Here is a 14698-nt window from a genome sequence, read left to right on the forward strand (position 1 = left end):
CCAAGTGTTTTGACCAGAATAAATGGTTGGGCCTTAAGGTAAGACCATGTGAGGGGTTTGGGCCCAATTTGGAAAATTGGGCCATATGTTCGGCTTTGGTCTATTGTTTGAGTTTTTGGGCCTTGGGCTTGAATCAAGCTAGCTTAGGGGTAAAGTAGTCTTTTACCCAAAGCATGGACTTATAATTGTGTGTAAGAACCCAATTATTAATTGGGTGTTGTTTTGATGTTGACGGTTTGAAAATCTATCATCCAGCAGCTAGAGTTTATCCTTGGGCCTTCAGCATTGTGAGGTGAGTTGTCCTCACTATACTAATAGGGTCGAAGGCACCAATGCCAGCCCTTTTCGGATTTATATCTGGGTTTATTTGTGACATCCCCAATTTCTCGGTCAGAAAAGACAGATTTAATTTATGCTTTTAAAATAAAATCAGGGTAATCTTTTAAAAGATGTTGCGGAATTTGTTCCCAAAACAAAACATCATACAAATTTATCAAAACATTTCTTAAAGATATATATATATATATATATATATATATATATATATATATATATATATATATATATATATTCATATTATATCAAAACCTCGGGATGTCATGTTCCGATACAGACCAAAAGCATAAACAGTACATTATAAGCTTTACAACAATTATTTACAACTAATGGCTTATAATTCAAAATTTCCTCTTCAACCTCCAAACTACGCTCGGGGTCCACTACTTGTAATACAGAAAACTGAGTGGGTCAGGCTTGGGAGCCTGGTGAGCATATAGGGTTTTCAACCCGTAATAAATAAATTTATTAATTTCATCAAACAACAATAACCTGATTACCCATTCCTGTTATCCTCACTTTATGTGCCTAAAACAATTATCACAAGGGACCTAGCCTAAGGATTTTCATCGGGGCGACAACACTGCTTTAGGGGTTTCCCAACAATTTATGTCAAATAAGGCAACCATATGGGGGATGAAGTACAACAATTGAACACCCAAGTTCAATAACACCTACAGGTGGCGAGCCTGCCAGCGTTCTACTGGACTGTCTAGAAGAGTCTGTGGTCGTCATCTAAACTCCGCTAGATGACTGAACCAGCAACAACATAGAGGCCTCTCATCATTTTATTTCATTACACACCAACTATCTACCCCTGTTTTACCCAACATTTTTGTTGATAAAAATACCTATACACTTTAAAACATGTATAAAACATTCATCTCAAATAAACAAACAATATAATTACACATAACACATATTTTATAGAAAATACTTCATATCTATGTGTAAGATGAAAGTGACTATACACTCACTTGTTAAGACAATAATTGGGCAGCACCTTGTCTCTTAAAATAATATTCTTCAATGAAACCAGGATATTTTCTAAAGAACTGAGCTTCACGCGGGCAGAGTTTCGGCTTCAAAATATAATTTTCTCGGGAACTTCAGAGTGTCGGGTGTTAGGACGATATACTAGGGTTCGAGAGTATTTCTTGCAATTTAGGAGAGAGTTTAGGGGTGTAAAGGTGTAAAGAAAGTAAACAAAATCCGGCTGCCCTCAGGTTCTATTTATAGGGGCTGGAACCTCGATTTACAGTGGGCATAATATCCATGTATGTTGGGTGTACTGCAAGGCCGTCCAGTACGCTGGGCGTACGGGTGGATCATCTTGGATGCATCGGAGCTACGTACACGCATCGACCTTAAAAAGTAGTAGGCTACGTGGCCCAACTCAGACCATGAACACGAGTACGTTGGGCGTACTCCGAATTTCCGAACTTCTAAAATTCGTAACTTCCGCATACGAGCTCCGTTTTGACGTTATTTATATCCACGTATTGGTAAGACTATGCTCTACAACTTTTATTTGGACTCCATCAGTTAATTTTGACTCTATTTTTAAAGTTATATTTTTAACAGGCCGGGACAGGAAAAGTCCGTTAAATATTCATAACTTCTTTATCTGACGTCCATTTTAGTCTGTCTTTTCACCGTTAAACTACAATCAACAAGATCTTCGATTATTGTTTAGATTGTTTCGGCTAAAATCACTCGATCTAAATTTAGAGTTTTGGGCTGCGTACTACTAAGTTGAAACTTAGAAAAATCATAACTTCACCATACGAAGTCAGATTTGGGCGTTCTTTTTATGCACGCTCTCGGTTTCACGAATACTACGATTTTCGTTTAGATCACTAAGGATAAAAATCCCTTTAATGAAATTCACTTTTTACGTCACATAGCGTTGTGTCGGTTCTGTCGCAAAACTTTGACAGGTCTTAACTTCTTCGTTATAATTCGGATTTCGGTATTCTTTATATCGCTAGAATCCTTATTTCGACAATTACAACTTTCTACATAGATATTGGGTTTATCTAACATTTTGTTTCCGATGCTTATTTTTATTCTTAACTTATTAAATCATAATAATTAAGTAAACAAGCACAAAATTCACATAATATTCATATAATTCCTCTTTATTATTTCAAAACGAGTTACAAAGGTTAACCTAGACTATTATATCATCTTTAGTGCTTAGACCAGAAACACGAGCGTTACATTATTGCATGATATGCTTTTTGATTTGCATCCTGGTAGTTATGATGGTGATATGCTTAATGACCTGGTAGGTCGGTATCCTGATATATTGGATAATGCTATGTTAGTGACCGATTAGTTCTGTATCTTGGTTATAGGATGTTACTATGATTAGTGATATGTTACATCGGTTTGACTGTTATATATGCTATTGTATCATATTTATGTGCGTATATTTGTTGGCTTGGGGGATGGGTTGCGGCAGGTCCTTCTTTTTGCTGTTGGCCAAGACACCCAGGGCAGACCAGATAGACTGCAGACCCGGTTAGGGCATACTAGTCAGGCCGAAGGCCCAACGAACGGTCCGGATAGGCTGAAGTCCATGAGAGGCGGTCCAGACGTGCCCAAGGCTTGGAGAGAAGTTCAGATGGACTGAAGGCCTGTGAGATGGTCCAGTCAGGATGATGGCTCATTATACATGTTGTGTTTGTTTATATGATATGGTTATATCTGTATGACGTTGGTATTTTGGGGGAAATCACTAAGATTCGGGCTTACAGTTGTTGATTATGTTTCAGGTACTTCTGATGATTGTGGCAAGGCGAAGGCGTGATCATGCACCTCCTTATGTTTTCATGATTTGATTCTGGGATACTCTTAACACTAAACTATTTTGAAAACAAGTTTTGTAATAATTATTGGTTTTGAAATGTTTTAAAAAGTTTACATTTTGGCTTGAATTTTATAGGTGTTACAGTCGGGTGGGGCGTACCAATCATGTTGAAGGTTCTGTGAGTGTACCAGATAAACAGTAGGCTGGTGGGGGTTCCAGTTTGACTGAAGGCTCTGTGGACATACAAGATAGATTGTACACCGGTGGGGCGTTCGAATCATGCTGAAGGATCTTTATACTTTTTGTTTGTGAGTATATGTTATATGTTTGTGTGGTGGTATTTTTGGAGAACTCACTTAGCTTTGTGCTTATAGTCTTGGTTTATTGTTTCAGGTACCTTAGTGGACCGTGGCAAGGAGAAGGCGTGACCATAGACATCCTTGGTTTTACAACTAAATGGATCTTGGAAGACTATGATTTTAAATAATGTTTTGAAACAATGGTTTTGTAACACTTCTATTAGAAAAAAAGGTTGTTTGGGAAAGTTTTAAATTTGTTGAATTTTGGGATGTTACAGAAGACAGTAGATCCAGGGATGGTTATGGGTTTCTTTAACAATGTGTATGGTGGTAAGTTCATTAGATTTTGTTGTAAGGGGCGTCTATGGACTGGAGTAAATAGCAATGGTGCAATTGTTCAAATTATATGCATGTTTATTATTCGGGTTATAATCTTTGAATTGGAACAAGAGTACGACTGCCTGTCTCATTCTCTGGTTGTGTGTGGCCATATTTTTGTCTAATTTTGCATTGGTAGCAACCATGTTTGTGAAGGGAATTGTGCATGATAAAATGGTATGGCCTGGGTTGTGTTCGGTTAGCATCGAAAGAAGTTGAACAGGTTTATTTCATGATAGTGGATTGATGGTTGAGTATTTTTAGACCCTATGGTGCTTGTCGTGAGTCTTTAGGCTAGTAATGGAATGACAAAAACATCGACGTAGTATCATCAGCTTATCATTTTAGTGGTTAGAAGGTGTCACGATGTATCATGAACCAATGGATGTATGATACTTATGGGCGAGACCTAGTATTCATTTAGTTAAGACTCTTAGGTCTCAGATTGTTAGTCTTATCGGCATGGTTGGATGTCAATCTGTTATTTCTTGGAGTCGGGAGACTCGGTGACCGGTTGGTTTGGATCATATGGTCAATAAAAGTTTGTTTAGGTTAATATATTAGTTTTGCGCTAGAAATCTCTTAGTGAATGTTTGTAATGGTGGACCCTATCTTCTCGTGGGTTGTCTTTTAGGAGTTTGGTTACCAGTGTTAGGTTTTGGTTCTGAAATCTCGAGTCACGAAGTTCGTTGTAGATGTCTCGAGTGATTTTTCAGGTGGATGTACACCTGGGCCGATGCGGGATTTGGATGCATGCAAGGTTCTTGGTTTGACCATCATTATACTCGTAGGAGCAGTGGGTTGGTGATGACTTATTAGATAGTTGAGTGTGTATTTACGGTTCTGGGGCACCATTTCTGGAATTTAGAATTTGGAAAATTCATGATCAAGATGTTATGAGTTTTCTGTATGCATGGTCTAGTGGTGTTCCTAGTCAGGTAACTAGGAGTAGGTACGATGGGTGGATGATCATAGCCCTTGGGGTAGATTCTGAAATTTAGACTGATGGGATTCCATTTCAGGGTGTATGCTATCAGATTTGTTATGTAGTTGTAGTTCTGGGAGTTCCTAGTTCGATTGATTTTCTTTAGAAGTGGTTTCATATAGTTAGAGAGAGATGGATAATTTTATGGTCGGGAATTTTCAAGTTATTAGGTCATTGGTTGACAATTGTGGGTTCCAGAGTGGTCTCTCAAGTTTCTTTATAATATGCCTTGGTGTCGAGTAAGTTAGAGAGAGCTTACGGAAAATGTTGACGTGGCTTCAGGGATCTTAATCAAAATAGATTTCAAGGACGAAATCCAGTTTAAGTGGGGGAGATTTGTAACACCTATTTTCCAAGATTGATTGATATGGGGAGTTAAGGTGTAACATCCCAAAAATCAGGGTAAAATTTTCAATTTTTCAAAACCAATCTTGAGACCATAACTGTTTACAAAATATTGCTTTCAAGATTAATATCAAAATCAAAGTATCCCCAAAATCCGAAATCATAAAACCAGAAGGATGTGCACGATCATGCCTTTGCTTTTCCTCGATTATCTGAAGTACTTGAAACCATAAACCGAAACTGTAAGCTAAAGCTTAATGAGTTCCCCAAAAGTACCACTACATAAAACATATAACTAAACATATAATGGGTCTACAACCTCCTTGTTGGATTACCCTTGGCCCATAACCTTCCGGTTGGAATGCCCCAGCCCACAACCTTTCGGTTGGAATACCTTGGTCCACAACCTTTCGGTTGGATTGCCTAATACATATTGGGTTCATAACCTCCTTATTAAATTACCCATGTCCCACAACCTTCCACTTATAGCAAAAAGTAGTACAGTCTCAACCCAACCGTATCATGTCGACATATGCATAACAAATAACAAATATCCATTAAACAGATAATCTTATAACTAGTCATCAGACAAACATGCAGATCTATAGATCACTACCGCATAGTATCATCCTATATACCAAAACACAGATCTAATAGATCACTACAACGTAGCAACATTCTCTAAACCAAAAAACATAACTTAGTGGGTCGGCATTGGTGCCTTCGACCCACAAGTACAGTGAGGAAAACTCACATCTCAGTCTGGAAAGATAGCTGATCAACATGCTTCTCTGAATATGAACTCTATCACCTTTGCAGCAAATAGTGACTAAATCTCAGTCCACAGTTCAAAATACCCTTAGGTCAAACCTAGTCAAATCCAGGTTGTGACATCCCCAAAATCATGGCCAGAACTGACCGGTTTTGTTTATACTTTATTTCAAAATCAGAGTAACCTTTTAATAAAATAGTTGCGGAATTTGTCCTAAAACAATAATATGATAAAGATTTATCAAAAGCATTTCCTTAGAAATGTATTTCATTAAAAGAGTCGGGATGTCATGTTCGATACTACACATCAGTATAAACAATACAACATAGCCTTACTACATTATTCCGTATTTACAGGCCTAAAATCCATTAATCTCTTATCCCAAGACATCACATCTATGCTCATGCGTCACTACCTGTAATACAAGAAACTGATTGGGTCAGGCTTGGGAGCCTGGTGAGCACATAGGGTTTTCAACCCACAATAAATAAGTTTATTAACTTTATCAAACCAAACAAACCCGATTACCCGTTCCTGTTATCCTCACTTTACGTCCCTAAGACATCTAACACAAGGGACCTAGTCTAAGGACTATCATCGGGATGGACACTACTGCTAAGGGGATTCCTCAGCAATAAATGTTCTTAAGGCAACCATGTGGGGGATGGAGTACACCTGGTGAGCACACAGTTCAAATAAACACACAGTTCAAATAAACACCTACAGGTTGCGAGCCTGCTAGTGTTCCACTGGACTGTCTAGAATAGTCCGTGGTCGTCATCTATACTCCGCTAGATGACTGGATCATCAATAACATCTATAACGAGGCCTCTCATTAGTTTATTTTGTCACACAACAACTATTACATCTGCCCATGTTTTACCCAACACATTTTGTAGATATAAAGTACATATACAGTTTAAATCATTTAAAACATGTATAAAATTGTTCATCTAGCATAGATAGCAAGTATACAACTAATATGGACACACAACACGTTATTTATATAAAATACTTCATATCTATGTGTAAGCTGAAAGTAACTATGCACTCACTTGAGTAGGTGGTGACTCAGTACTCGGACAACGCTTCGATACTCTCAAAACAATTTTCCTTCGATAAAACCTAGTATTAATTCCACCAGGGTTTAGTCTAACGTCAACCGTGACAAATTAGTAGTGTAGATATTATTATTATTATGTAAGCGTTAAATAACACTCAATATAACTCATAATAATAGCCCAAATAATTATTTTAAGGACCTAATAACATTACTATAATTATTTGAAAGCTATATTAAAATTTTTGTAAGCGTAGCTGACTTACAACGGATTTTAAAGAAAACCAGACTTTATTTGGAGCAGCGTTTCGAAACCGAAAGACTCTTTTTCTCGGGACTCCGGGAGCCTCGGGGCTTCCTTAGGGTGCAAGGGGATCACCTAGGCTTAGGGGAGGGTTAAAACCCTTAGAGAGAGAAAGTATTTTTAGAGAGAGAAGGAGAATGGTGTGAAAAAGTTGGAGACCCTCGCCCCCCTTTTATACCCAGCGAGGCCTTGGATTACGCTGGGCGTAGTCCTTGGCTACGGTGGGCGTTCCTCGGATAAGGGCGCCACTTGAATCCTGCTATCTTGCACACCGGAGGAGATAAGAAGCGAACGTACGCGGGGCGTACTGAATTCGGACACGGGGCATATGCGAGGCGATGTGTCCTTATTGGATGCGAGACCGTGGGCCGCAAGCGACGATTGTGATCTTGCCACGTCATCGGTTGAGCAACAGGCTTCGCAAATTGCACACTTAACTTCTAAAAATCATAACTTTTGCATACGAGCTCCGTTTTCGATGTTCTTTATATTCACGCGAAGGTGGGAACGTACTCTACAACTTTTGTTTAGACTCCATTGGCCAATTTTGACTTTATTTTAAAAGTTATATTATTAACAGGCCGGGACAGGATTGGTCCGTTAAAAATTCATAACTTCTTCATGCGACGTCCGTTTTCGCCCATCTTTTTCTCGTTATGCTACTCTTAATGAGATCTTCGATTCTCGTTTAGGTCGTGTCGGCTAAAAACTGCTTGTTCTATTATTCGGATTTCGGGCTGTACACTGCTAAGCCGAAACTTCGAAAAATCATAACTTACTCATACGAAGTCAGATTTGGGAGTTATTTTTATGGGCACTCTCGGTTTAACGCATTCTATGACTTTCGTTTAGATTGCAAAGGCTAAATCTCTCTCTATCGTAAATTCCTTATTTACGCTTCCCGGTATCGTGTCGGTTCCTTCCCAAAACTTCAACGGGTCATAACTTCTTCGTTATAACTCGGATTTCGGCGTTCTTTATATCTTCGGAATCCTTGTTTCGACTACTACAAATTTATATAAAGATATCGGGATTATATCATACTTTAATTTTGATGCTTATTTTTATTCTTCATTAATTATACATTTATAATTAAATAATAAGCACAAAAATACACATAATTTCACATCATACTCAAATATTTCATATTTATTACTTCAAAAAGAGTTACAATAGTTGACCTATACTGTTACATTGTAAAAAATGCTTAGCCCAGAAACCCAGACGTTACACATTGTCAAAAATGCCACCTAGCTAGTTTCCACGTTGTAGCCTTCCTTGGCCACATTGTGGCCACAAACCGACAAAACAAGCATATCTCGATCCAATTGGCACGCCATGGCAACCTTAACCAAGTCGTGGTGATGGGTCTGGGCATCATAAACCATTAATTCGTTTTCCTTCAACCATAAAATCTCCAAAGCTTAGATTTGGTCCTTCCTATGGTCTTGATGGATAAATTTTCCAACTTTATCCCTAAAAACCCCTCAGTAAGTCAAAGTCCCAACTTTAACCAATAATAGTAACTTAATGTATCAAGACTCTCATTAAGCACCCAATCCTTAGAGTTGCACCTCCAAAGTTTCCAAAAGGATTTCATACTCCTAAGAGGCCTTAAAAATTATGGCTTTATGGTCTTGCATGTTTAATGCATGCCCTTTCCATTTTAGTTAAAAAATTTGAGTTTAAAAACCAAAACTCAATGAAAGACATTAAAACTTAATAATAATTCAGATCCAAGACCTAAAATGCACCATTTGACCTTTAGATTCATAAACTTGCAAACTTTATGAGATCCCACTACTTTAGTCCATTAAAACATGGAAAAGAAGACAATATCAAGAGATCTAGCAACATGGAAAAAAAGGTTGAATTTTGGACACTCACCAAGATCCAAGAGGTATGCTTGCTGAAGAAATGATGCTTGCTAAGTAACCACCACACCAAGAGCTTCATTCTTCTTCAAAAATCACCAAGAATAAGCTCACAATTTCAATGGAGGCTAGGGTTAGAGTTTCTATGCTTGAGAGGAAGATGGAGGCTGAAACACTAGCCTTAATGTTCTTTATATAGGGTCCAAAGCCCGAAATTAGGGTTTTCACTAAAACACCTACCACGTCGTGGCACCCCAAAACCATGTCGTGGCAGGTCATTTAAGTCTTGCGGTTTTAAAACATTCCACTACACCGTAGCCACCCAATTTAATGTTAATACATAAAAAGTTGATTTATACTAGGACTAGATGTTACAGTTCTCCCTTATTTGAATTAGACTCCATCCTCGAAGTCCAATCTTACAAATTGCTCTTACACATCCTGAACCCATGGTAGGTTCTTCCAAGTCCCATTTTTCCTATGCAAGTTGATGTAGTTCCCACATTCTAAACACTAACCAAGAACTTATGGGTTTCAAATCTGATTGCACATTCCAAACCTTTATGGGACTTCAATTGGTCGGGGAACACCATGATTTCTGGAACTTCAGATGACATCATAAACAACCAACTACCTTTCGCTATCAGTGTTGATTCCATCCTTAATAGGAAATATGCAACTTGACAAGGATCTTCCTTACAACTAACTTGTAAGACCCAACTTTTAGCGAAAACCGCTCAAAGCAGAGTTCTCAAAACTATAACTACAAACCAATTCCATCAATATAATTCTTGAAACTGGGAACTCATCAGTTAAAATTTCAAGAACCATACCCTAAAACTAATGGTCATCCATTCTTCGTACCAACTCCTAGTTCCCTGACCGAGAACACCACCAATTCATGTAGAAAGAGTACTTAAAACATCATGATCATAAACTTCGCCCAACTCTAATCCAGAATCATGCCTAAAACCTTATATATATACTTGACTTCCTGAAAAGTCATCACCAACCCACTGCTCCCCACAAGCATAACGACGGTCCATCCAAGAATTTCACATTGCATCCAAATCCCTTATCATCCTAGGTGTACCTCCACCTGTCTGATCCCTCGAGACATCTACAACGAACTTCGTGGTTCGAGATTCCTGAACCGATACCCAACATTGGTAACCTAATCCTTATTAAACTCATCCTCAAGAAAACAGGGTCCACCATTGCAACATTCACCAAGCGACTTCTAATGTACAACCAATACATCAACTAAAACAAACTTTTACTGAACACATGATCCAAACTAGCTGGTCCCTGAGTCTCTCGACTCCCAACAATGCACTAACATCTAAAGTACCATACACGGAAAATAAACAAACATGATTACTAGGCCCATAGCCTATGTACAGAATGTTCACGGTATCTTAGCCTTCCAAATGACTACTGATCCCAAACATGCCAATAAGAGTAACGATCTTGAGATCTAAGAGTCCTTATCAAATATCCACTGGTTCCTCTCATATGAGTCATGCAACCATTGGTTCATGATACATCATGACACCATCTACCCACTAGGATGATAAACTCATAGTATAACACTGATCTTTCTGCCATTCCATCACTATCCTGAAGACTCATGACCAACACCATAGAGGCCTATAGATACTCAACCATCGACCTACCGACATGCAGGAGCCCTATCAGCATCCCTCTTAGTGCTAACCGGACATAATCACGGGTCATACCCTACTATCATACACATTTCTTATCATAGTACATACTGCTACCAATGCAAAATCAGATGATAATATGGTCACACTCAATCGGAGAATGAGATAGGCAGTCACATTCTTGTTCCAATTCAAAGGCTATAAACCAAATAAGAACCATGCATATAACTTGAACCAAGTGCTCCATTGTTATCTTATACAGACCATATACGTCCTCACAACAAAATATAATGAACTTACCACCATACAAAACCTTAAGGAAACCCATAACCAACGTTGGATCTATTGTGTTCCCTTTTCCTCACAACCTTACCCAAAGGGTGAAGTACTAGTAGATCTAATGAAATGACAAACTTCAAACATTAAAAGAAACATCCTCCTGAACGATCAAAACAGATCTATCAATATGTAACTAGCTTGATAAAACTTGTAAAGTTAACTAGAAATGTTGCTAAAACCATGGTTGGATCCATCCAATTATCAACCTTGCTAGCACGACATGCCAAAAATTAGATTCTATGCAGATCTAACGTCCCGTCTGGAAAACTATACAACACCGTCCTAATTTCTAGACTCTCAATAACCAAGGACATCTTCCAAACTCGACTTGAACTTGACGATAAGTTCATGAATCCATTGAACTTCAACTGATACAACTCAAAACTTTTGTAGAATCTTCGCTTTGATGATGAATGAATAACTAATGATCGAGAATGCACTCACACCAAATCCAATGAACCAATACACTACTAGACAAAGCCTAAGAGGGACTAAACATACCAAACTCTGAAAACAATTGACCAATCTGTAACTGCCCAAGCAATTCCTACAATGAGTTGACAAATCGTTCAACAACCGATAATCAACCTGAGCAATCCTTGTGCCTGCTCATCTATTCATTGGCATCCAAAAAGGAAACAATGGCTACAACGAGCTCCTTGACCAATTACTTCATGCCATGAGAGAACTCGTGTATTTCCTGAACGCATATATATATATATATATATATATATATATATATATATATATATATATATATATATATGATAGCCACTTGCTCTACACCCGTGACTTCACCAAATCATGAATCAACGTCTCACATACCCGCAATGCAAATCCCTATGAACCATTCTTTCGATACCACAAACTCAAATAGATCAATGATCCTCCAAGCAGAATACCTATTTCTCCCTCACTTAGGGTTCGAACTACCAGCCACTGGTGTTGCAAGCAAACCATATCTCAAACTGGCTCAACCAAGTATAAACCATCCCCGACTCCTGGAATGTATATCCCAAACCTAGCCTACAACCTTTTGGTTAGAATGCCCAGTCCCACATCCTTTCGGTTAGAATGACTTATTCCATAACCTTTTGGTTGAATTGCCTAATATATAATGGGTCCACAACCTCCTGATTGGATTACCCCTGGCCTACAACTTTCCGGTTGAAATGCCCCGACCCAGAACCCTTCGGTTGGAATGGCCCAATCTATTAACTGACAACACAAATAACAAATATTTATCAAATAAATAATCATATAACCAGTCATCAGACAAACCTACAGATCTACAAATAATTGAAATGATGGTAATTCCACTTCATGGCTATGTTGAATGTCTTATGATGGTAGGAAAAATATAGTGGTGGTTAATAGCAATGTGAAAAAAAAATAAAGTTTTGAAACTAAAAAACTAATAGTTTGTTTTTGGTTTTCATAAAAAATATTCTTTTCCGTTAAGGAAAACTATACAGAAGACTCTAAGTTTTAACAAAAAAACTTGATTTTGACATTGTTTTGTTTTTTCTTTTAATTAAGACACTTGTTTTCACAAAAAGGCTTCAACCTTCCATTAAATCCTGGTTATTATATTATAATAAAAGCAAATTGCACAAAAGTTACTAAGTTTTTAGAAAAGTTCGAGTTTGGCATTGCATTTTTTTTCATTATGATATATTTAATTCATTAAGTGTGTTAAAAATTAAAATAATTATTATGCATTTACGTTTCTATTATTTAAAATAATAAGTATGTGTTCGACCCGTCTTGTATTAAGTTTTAGGAAGTATGTGTTTTTAATTTTAGCACCATTATTATTGATTAAGAAAAAAAATGTAAAAAAAACAAGAAATCAAAATCAAAAAAACCAATGCTTGGTATTTACAAACTAAATAGTGAAATTTTTTATTCAGTTTTCCTTTTAATAAAAAGTCGGATCATTCTCACTCTAAGTGATTAACAAAATTTGTTCCATGATCATAAATTATGATTCTAAAAGATTATGAAACATCCATATGTAGGGTTTTAAAGAACCCAAATAATGATTAAATGCACATTCAATAAATGAACACAATAACATATCGCAAGAAAACAAACAACAAAACATGCAAGGAGTTATGCGGTTTACTTGATGTTCTATCAAGCTACATCCACATGATAACTAGATAGAATCTTCTCTTGATTTCAAAGTGATGTATACAATGAGAGCGCAATAATTTCCTTTTACACACTCTTGAATTTTTCACACTTCTCACTTTGTTAATGTTACATTAATGATATGTATTTATAAAGGAGTTGACATAGGGATCAACAGTGGGCCTATGGTCCCTTAACAGAAAGGGTCGACACCAATTCAATTGTCCTCTAAGATAGATACATAGTATTTTAAGGTGTACTGAAGCTTCGAAATGTTATAATAAACATGAAAAATTACTTCTAAGCATCAACACAAAATTAGGTATCTTCATCTTCCCCGAGACCATCTTCCAAAACTTGCCTTATAGGCACTATGTATCGAATCTTATCGAAACTTTGAATTGCTACAGATAATCCTAAAGTGTATCGAAACTTCATGTGCTACAGTGACCTTTCTCCTTCTCCATTTAGATTCAAAAACTTAACAATCTTCCACTTTGAGGCTTACATGGAAAAGCAATCTTCAAATCTGTCATCGAAGAATTAATCTTAATTATCTCTAACTTGCATCTTCACCTCTAGTTTGGAGGAAGACGAATTGAATCTATACAAAGCTTCGACTTCTCTATTGTTGCAACCTTGGTGAGCATATCTACTAGATTCTTTGCACTAAGGATATTCTTTAAATTAAGCATACATTTGTTAATCAATATTCTAATAAAATGATATATCATATTGATGTGTTTCTTTCTTGAGTGAAACATTGGATTCTTTAAAAGGTGAACGACACAATACAACACACAATCTTCTTGATTCAAGTTCAATTCTTAAGGGAAGTTCTTCAATCAAATGAGATCCTTACTAGCTTCGGCTAATACTATGTACTCTGCTTCTGTGGTTGAAAGAACAACATTCTTTTGTAGTCTCGACATTCAAACCCAAGATGAGAACATTTTTTTAAAGAAAAAAAAGTTTTTTAGATTAATAATTGAAAATATAGCGGGTTTCTGAAAAATATCCCTATAAATTTCATATAAAATGTCATTTTTTATATTTTCAAAACTCCAGCATTCGAAAGAACAAACCGCATCCATTCACAAAAACACCTTTAGTAAAACCTTTTTGCCTCATCTTAGTCCATGAAATTCTTTAAAAGTATCATTTCTAAATCCCTATAAATTTGGATTTGTTTTTTGTTTAAAATAAAACTTTTGAATCGTACTGTTTAACATAACTTTTTTCTTTAATTCGGGTTTTTCTATTAAAAATTATAAGTTAAAAACTCCTTATATAACATATTTTAAAGCTTTTAATCTAAAAACTTCTTCAAATGACTTTTAAAAGATTTTAATATTTATGTTTCACTTTCAAAATTTTATTCTATATTTTTT

Source organism: Lactuca saligna, chromosome 5 (genome assembly GCF_052625555.1).
Source record: "Lactuca saligna cultivar CGN05327 chromosome 5, ASM5262555v1, whole genome shotgun sequence".
NCBI lineage: Eukaryota > Viridiplantae > Streptophyta > Magnoliopsida > Asterales > Asteraceae > Lactuca > Lactuca saligna.